Source organism: Loxodonta africana, chromosome 1, assembly GCF_030014295.1.
Source record: "Loxodonta africana isolate mLoxAfr1 chromosome 1, mLoxAfr1.hap2, whole genome shotgun sequence".
Classification (NCBI taxonomy): Eukaryota; Metazoa; Chordata; class Mammalia; order Proboscidea; family Elephantidae; genus Loxodonta; species Loxodonta africana.
In genome coordinates this window covers 82093032-82099925 of record NC_087342.1, presented here as the reverse complement: position 1 = coordinate 82099925, position 6894 = coordinate 82093032, and the positions used below count along the sequence as shown (strand labels likewise).

The 6894-nt window shown below is 39.8% G+C and overlaps 1 non-coding gene across 1 annotated transcript; it reads left to right on the top strand.

Annotated features, from left to right (window-relative positions):
* Nucleotides 1-6545: 6545 nt before the first annotated feature.
* On the top strand, nt 6546-6618 carry TRNAF-GAA (transfer RNA phenylalanine (anticodon GAA)). Its single transcript has one exon. It is a non-coding gene; the product is annotated as a tRNA-Phe (tRNA).
* The last annotated feature ends 276 nt before the right edge of the window (nt 6619-6894 follow it).

Sequence of the window (6894 nt, the reverse complement as noted above, 5' to 3'; positions counted from 1 at the left end):
GTTTCTTGATCCTATGCTACCTCCTGCAATGGTTGAACATAGACCAATTCTCTTTGGCACAGTGATTCTGTGAATGCCTCCATCTACTTTTGATTCTTCCTACCTTGTTTATTATTTCCCCCATAGAATCCTACAACATTGCAACTCATAGCTTGAAATTTTTTTTTTTTCTGGTTCCTTTAGCTTGAGAAATACCAAGTGTGTTCCTTCCTTTGGTTTTCTAACTCCAGGTCTTTGCATATTACATTTTCATACTTTATTTTGTCTTCTCAAGCCTCTCTTCAAAATCTTCTGTTCAGCTCTTTGACTTCATTATTTCTTCCATTCCTTTTAACTACTCAACTTTTAAGAGCAAGTTTCAGAGTCTCTTCTGATTCCATTTCCATCTTTTCTTTCTTTCCTGTCTTTAATGGCATTTTGTTTTCTTCATGTATGATGTCCTTGATGTCATCTGACAAGTCATCTAGTCTTCTTGAGTCACTAGTGTTCAATTCATGAAATCTCTTGAGATGGTCTCTAAATTCAGGAGGAATATACTCAAGTTCATGTCTTGGCTCTGGTCGCCTTGTTTTAATTTTCCTCATCTTCTAGTTGAACTTGCAAAGGAGAAATTGATGGTCTGTTGTGTTGTTCTGACCCTTGATATTGAGCTTCTCCATCACAATTTGCACAGATGCAGTTGATTTGATTCCTGTGTATTCCATCTGTTGTGGTCCATGTGTATAGTTGCCCTTTATGTTGTTGAAAAAAGGTATTTCCAATGAATCTGTCAGTGATCTTGAAAAATTGTATCATTTGATCTCCACTAATATTTAGATAAATTTGGCTAGTTACTACCCACCGGGGTGGTACAGCTCAGTGGTAGAGTGCATACTTCGCATGTATGAGGCTGTGGGTTCCATCCCTGGCATCTCCACCCTTTTTCTCTCATTCAACACTACCTAAATCCAATCCCGAAGGAATACAGATTATTTCTCCTAATGTTTTCCATACTATCCCTGCACATTTAGAAAGTAAAAGCATAACCCGGTAGATTGCCTTGAATTCTCTTCCATTCGTAGGCTGTGAGCCTCTAAGTCCACTTAGGTGACTGTGACAATAGAAGTAAGACCTTCAGAAACGGGGGTGGGGGGGGGAGAAGAACTGGATCTCAACAGAATCACTTCAACACCAAAACAAAGTTTACAGCCAGTTTACCTTGGCTCCCATTTGTATTACTATTAAGAGATAGAACGAGAGAAAAAGGGGTGAGGAAGGACATTGCCAACAGTTTTCTTTAGTGTCTTGTGTTTTCCGGGGCAAAAGACTGAGCAGAGGCAAAGGAGCCCATCTTATGCCCACTGATTTCTCTATGTGTGTTGTGTCTAAATATGAGAGCTAGATGGCTGTAAGTTCCAAGTCTTTTTAGGTGAAGGAGTGGCTTGGATCCTGGACAAGGGAACGAAGACTGTAAGGGAATTAGAAGCCTTCCTAATATGCAAGGATAAAAAATAACTAGAATCAGCACACTCCCAATTGATACTCCATAATACCAGTTTTCCTATATTTTCTCACTCATTCCGTTTTCCTTCTTATTTCAATCTTTAAATAAAACATTTACTGGAAACTACAGTTAACATCAAAAGGAGGTACACCTATGTGAAGAAGCAGGGAAAGGTTTTTCTGTCAAAAAGGAAAATAGATACATGTAGTTTCCGACTTACATCGTATTTGAATTATAATGAACAATCTTACCACCTGTCCTTCTTTTTTTGTACATCTTGTCATCAGTAATATCTCCTATGTACAATGTTACTTATGTTATCATTCTCATACCAACCCCGCAAAATAAATAAAGATGAAATTTTTCAAAATACTCCACCCTGTAGGGTCGCTATGAGTCAGAACTGACTTGAAGGCAGGGGGGTTGGTTTTGGTTTTTTGGTTTGCCCTGGTGCGAAGCTGGTGAAGGGGAATTGAGCCCTTCAGCGGCACGGTTACGACTGTGTCGTAGCAAGAGCCCCCTGCTGGCTAGGAGCAGTATGGTTTTCTGGGGGCAAGGACTGGAAACTGAGAGTAACTAGGCTGAGAGCTCTGAGGGCCTGGGCTATTCGCTTATACGATTTATTTAGTAAACCTTATTGAGCACCTACTATGTGCCATGCCTTGTTTAGGCAATTGGAGTGTATATTCACATGGGTGAACAAAAGAAATAGTGGTAACATTTTTTTCCAGAGGGGTTGATTAATACCAAATAAATCACAGCATTTGCTGTTTGTAATTATGACAAACAGCTTTTTTTTTTAAATTATCTTAAGTATTATACGTAAAAAAAAAAATTTCCATTTTAAGGTGTTTTACATGTACAATTCAGTGACACTGATCATGCTTATTATGTTGCTCAACCATCTATCCATTTCAAAATTTTCCCATCACCCTTTAACGAGAAGCTCAGTATCCCCTCTGCAGTGAGTCTTCCACCCACCCCGGTAACCACTGATAAACTTACGTCTCTGTACATTTGCCCGTTGTAGATATTTCGTATAAGCGAGGTCAGAATAATTCTCTCATGGCAAACTTTTGAGGAAACTCAAGAGGACAAGAAAAGCTTATTGTATTTACTTCTATTTTTGCTTATCATACTCTTTCTTCCTTCCCGATATTCCAAAATTCCATCCTTTATTATTTCCTTCATTTCTGGAAAACAGACTTTAACCATTCTTTTAGGGTAGTTCTTCTGGTGGCAAACTCTCTTAACTTTCCTCTGACTGAGAATGTCTTGCTTTCTCCTTCATTCCAAAAGAATTTTTTGTTTTTTCTGGATTGACAATTCTTGCCTTTCAGCACTTGAAAAATGTGCCTCTTCATTCTGGCCTCCGTGGTTTCTGATAAGATATCCACTCTCATTCAAATTGTTTTTTTTCCCAAAAAGTAAGGTGCCATTTCTCTCACTCCTTTCAAGGTCTCTTTTTGTTTAGCTTTGCCTTTAGAGTTCAGAAGTTTTGATTAGGTTTCCAACCACCACCCTTACTGCCATTCAACTGATAGGCACTTTTCCTCCAAAAACCACATAAAAACCCAAATCTCCAGGTCAGCAGACCGTAGAGTTTCAGATTTAGGTATTCCAGTGTTTAGAAAAGCACTTCACAAGGCTGTCTCTTAGGGCTGGCAAATTCATCATGTAAACATTCCATGGGGCAAAAAGTAAACAGTGTTTCAATCAGTGTACAAGCAGAACTATACAAACCTCTTTCTGTGTTCAGTGAAAGGCATTACATATTTTCTAGCTCCCCAAATCCCAAATATCCCTGAATCCTGACTTTTTCTTTCTCCTTGCTATCTCTGCTTTTTGTCATCCCTATCTTTTTCCTCTGAATTACTGAAAGCTTTGCATTTCTACCTAGAGTGGGACAAAGCAGACTGCGGCTAGGGAAAGTACTATCGTTTCTTTTTCCATTATGATTCTCTTCATATTCCTGTAGAGCAAAGAGAGGGGAGAGAGGAGTGAACAAGCAAAGCTTCTATCAGAAGTAACTAGGGCAAAATGAAGGGCTTCAGCCTAAGAGAAATAATTAGAGTAAAATAAAGATTGCCTAAACAGGGACTTGACCCCTGGACACTGAGATGAAAACTCCAATGCTATACCAGCTGAGTTACTCAGTCCCTTTTCTGTGTGTTTTTGTGTGTGTGTGTGTGTGGTTGTTTTTTTCCAGAGCCTGTCTTTTTTGGTTAATTTATGGAAGTTCCAATCCACCAGCCACAGCTTGGAAACCCTATGGGGCCCTTCTATTCTGTCCTTTAGGTTCTCTATGAGTTGAAATTGATGACAAGAGGTTTGCTTTTTTGGTTATATGTGACCAGTTGCTTTCATATTGAGTGTTTTCAAATAGATTTTCTTGAATTCTCTTCATTGCCAAGAAGATTTTGTTTGAAAGAGACATTGCCATTTCTCAGATCATTTCCTTTTTTCTCTCTTTGCCTTGTATTACTTTAGATTTTTGGAACCAGAATGGCTTTCCCTAGAAAAGCACTGCCAGGTTTCTGACCATACTCGTGAAGGACTTCATTACTTGCCAAGTGTTGTGATTTTATCCCAGTTTCTCATTTCCCTATGTGCACCTATTTTTCTGGAAGCAACACTCATGCTACTCTTTGTATCCCTCTGCACTGTCTCATACATCATCCTTGCAGTCTTGGGAAGCAGAGGAGAAAGGAGTTGAAAGAGAGAGAATTTGAAGATGAAGGGAACATTCCATAAAGGTGGGTAAACAAGGGAGCCTTAGTTTAATCCTCTACATCTCTAGGTTTGCTTTTCTTCATGAAGCACTTCCCTACCACATGTGAGCCACTTCTCCTTCTTCTCATTTTTTTCTCCCCCTCCTCCACCTTTTCCTTCTTCTTCTCTTCCCTCTTTCTGTCTTTATTCACTGTTTGCTGCCCACATCCAAGGGAAAAGGATAATTATCTTGATGAAGAAATGTACATTACAACATACTACCTAGACTATGATCCAAGATAGTTCGTTCGTTTTAACCTACACTTGGAGAAAATAATGTACAGGGAATCTGGGAACAAACAAAAGGGAAGACTTTTGGTGAGAAGAAAAGATTAACCTCTCTGGGAAGGAAAGACTAAGCCTGTCATGGAAGAAGAGTATTGTTTATTTCTGCAAATATCGAGGCAATTCCAAGAATCGAAGACTATGTGGAAATTGAGAGAATTTGTAATTGCTTTTCTTTGTATTTCTCATCTCTCCTACCCTACGAATATATAAGGCATCTGTTGGGGATCTGCCAATTGGACCAGTGCACCAGGGACCAATTTAGAATCCATAGCCCTGGGTGGAGTAGTGGTTAAGTGTTATGGCTGCCAAACAAATGGTCAGCAGTTCAAATCCACCAGGACTCCTTGGAAACTCTAGGGGGCAGTTCTACTCTGTCCTATAGGGTCGCTATGAGTCAGAATCAACTAGTCGGCGGTGGGTTTGGTTTTTGGTTTTTGGTTTAACCCTGGGCCACCTGCATATCGGATGATTCTTCTACTTGTTGGTAGAGGAGCAAGTTGTTAAAGCCTATGTTATGAATGGATTATAATAAAATATTTTCCTGGCATTAAATGCAGGCATTTCCGACAAGGTGTACTATTGTTTAGGCTTCCAGACCTTTCTCCCTCAAGTAATGCCACCTTATTTTTAAGACAGGAAAGGTCTGAGTATAGCAACCTATGGCTCTCCCTTTCCTCACGCTGTCATCTGCAAGCCTTTATTTCAGAGTTCTGTTCTTGGCTCATGTTTCTCTACCCAAATGCACCATTATTACCAGAGACTAGAGGAGAGTGCCCTTCAAGAAATATGCCATTTCTTATAATCTCACAATTTATTAATTCTAAGTAATTGTGATCTTCACGGGTTTCAGCTGCTATTTGATTTCTGTTTTGAATGTGGTTGAATTTTCTTCCTTTCGCAAAGTGAAAAGTTTGAAAACAAACCCAATGCTCCCTAACAACATTTTCACTTTTAGGTTTGGACTACTTCTTTAGTGTATTGCTCCAGTGGCCTGATGGACAACGCCTCTGATTCTGAATCAGAAGACTGAAAGTTTGAGTTCCTTCTTGGTGCCTTGTTTCTGGTTTGGCAAGCAGTAGAAGCCCCTTGAATTGACCTCCAATGGCCAGTGTTTATTTTAGGAAATGTAAGTAACTCAGATGTATCTGTGTATCCTTATCCTTCTCTCCCCTCCCTCTCCTCACACCCACCCATAGCCCTTTGGCTGCATGCATCTCCCTCAGGAATCTGATGTGATATTAAATGACCACCTTATGACTTTATATAAAGTTCTAAAGAGAAGGAAATGGAGTAAGAGATGTACTTACCAGTACTCTTGTGATTTTAATTCAGCTAGGTGTATGTGTGTGGTGTGGAGTGTTTTCTACAACATGGTGTTTGAAAACCTCCAATGAAAGTCCTTTTATGATTAACCAGAATAATCGCTCAGCAAACCATGCAACTCATCTGCTTTTTATAATTTCCACCATTTCCGTTCTTGTCTCCTTTCGAAAACACTTTTTGCGTATTCGTATGGAAATAAACACATTGTTTGATGGATTGCCTTTAAATGTTTCCCCATTTCTACTCCAGAACAAGAAGCCCTTCACACTAATGTGCTCAATAACCCTCTGTTCCCCATTAAAGTGTCACTAAAGAACAACACAGAAAAAGAAGGACTGAAAGAGGAGAGAAAGAACAGCTTCGATCATTTCTTTAGGAATTTCCTTAGTTTTCTGAGTAGTGTTTGGAGCATGGGACAGCCTGAGGTTACCAAGCAGAGAAGCTTCTTCCTGTTTTACCTTCAGTTCCTGGCACTCCTCCTCTACCAACCCATCCACAGTCTTCAAAAATTGGAAAACACTTTTCAGACGTGGACGGCAACAGACCTCACAGAATTTCAGGTTTGTGAGTAGATAATATTGCATGAGATTTGCATTTAGAAACGTACCTTTCCTGTACACAATACTTTAGGGTATAACTAAACTGGTCCCCCCCCCCCCCGCCCCTCTCGCACCCGGCAGTCGAAATAGCTCAGTTGGGAGAGCGTTAGACTGAAGATCTAAAGGTCTCTGGTTCAATCCCGGTTTTCGGCAGTTCTGTTGACATTTGCATAATATCATCATCCTTTTTTTTTTTTTTTAATGTAACAGTTGCATTCCAAGGCTTTAGGATTCTAATAAAACTAACTGTAAATAAAGTTAAGCAAAAACTTGTCCGGAAGGAGGGCGCAGCTCAGTGGTAGACCGCATGCTTTGTATGTAAGAGGTTTAGGGATGGATCCCCAGCACGTCCAGAGTTTTCCTCTGTTAAACAGTGTTTAAAGTCATTCTTTCAGGAAAGAAAGAGCCCCCGGGTCGTCCACTAGTTGA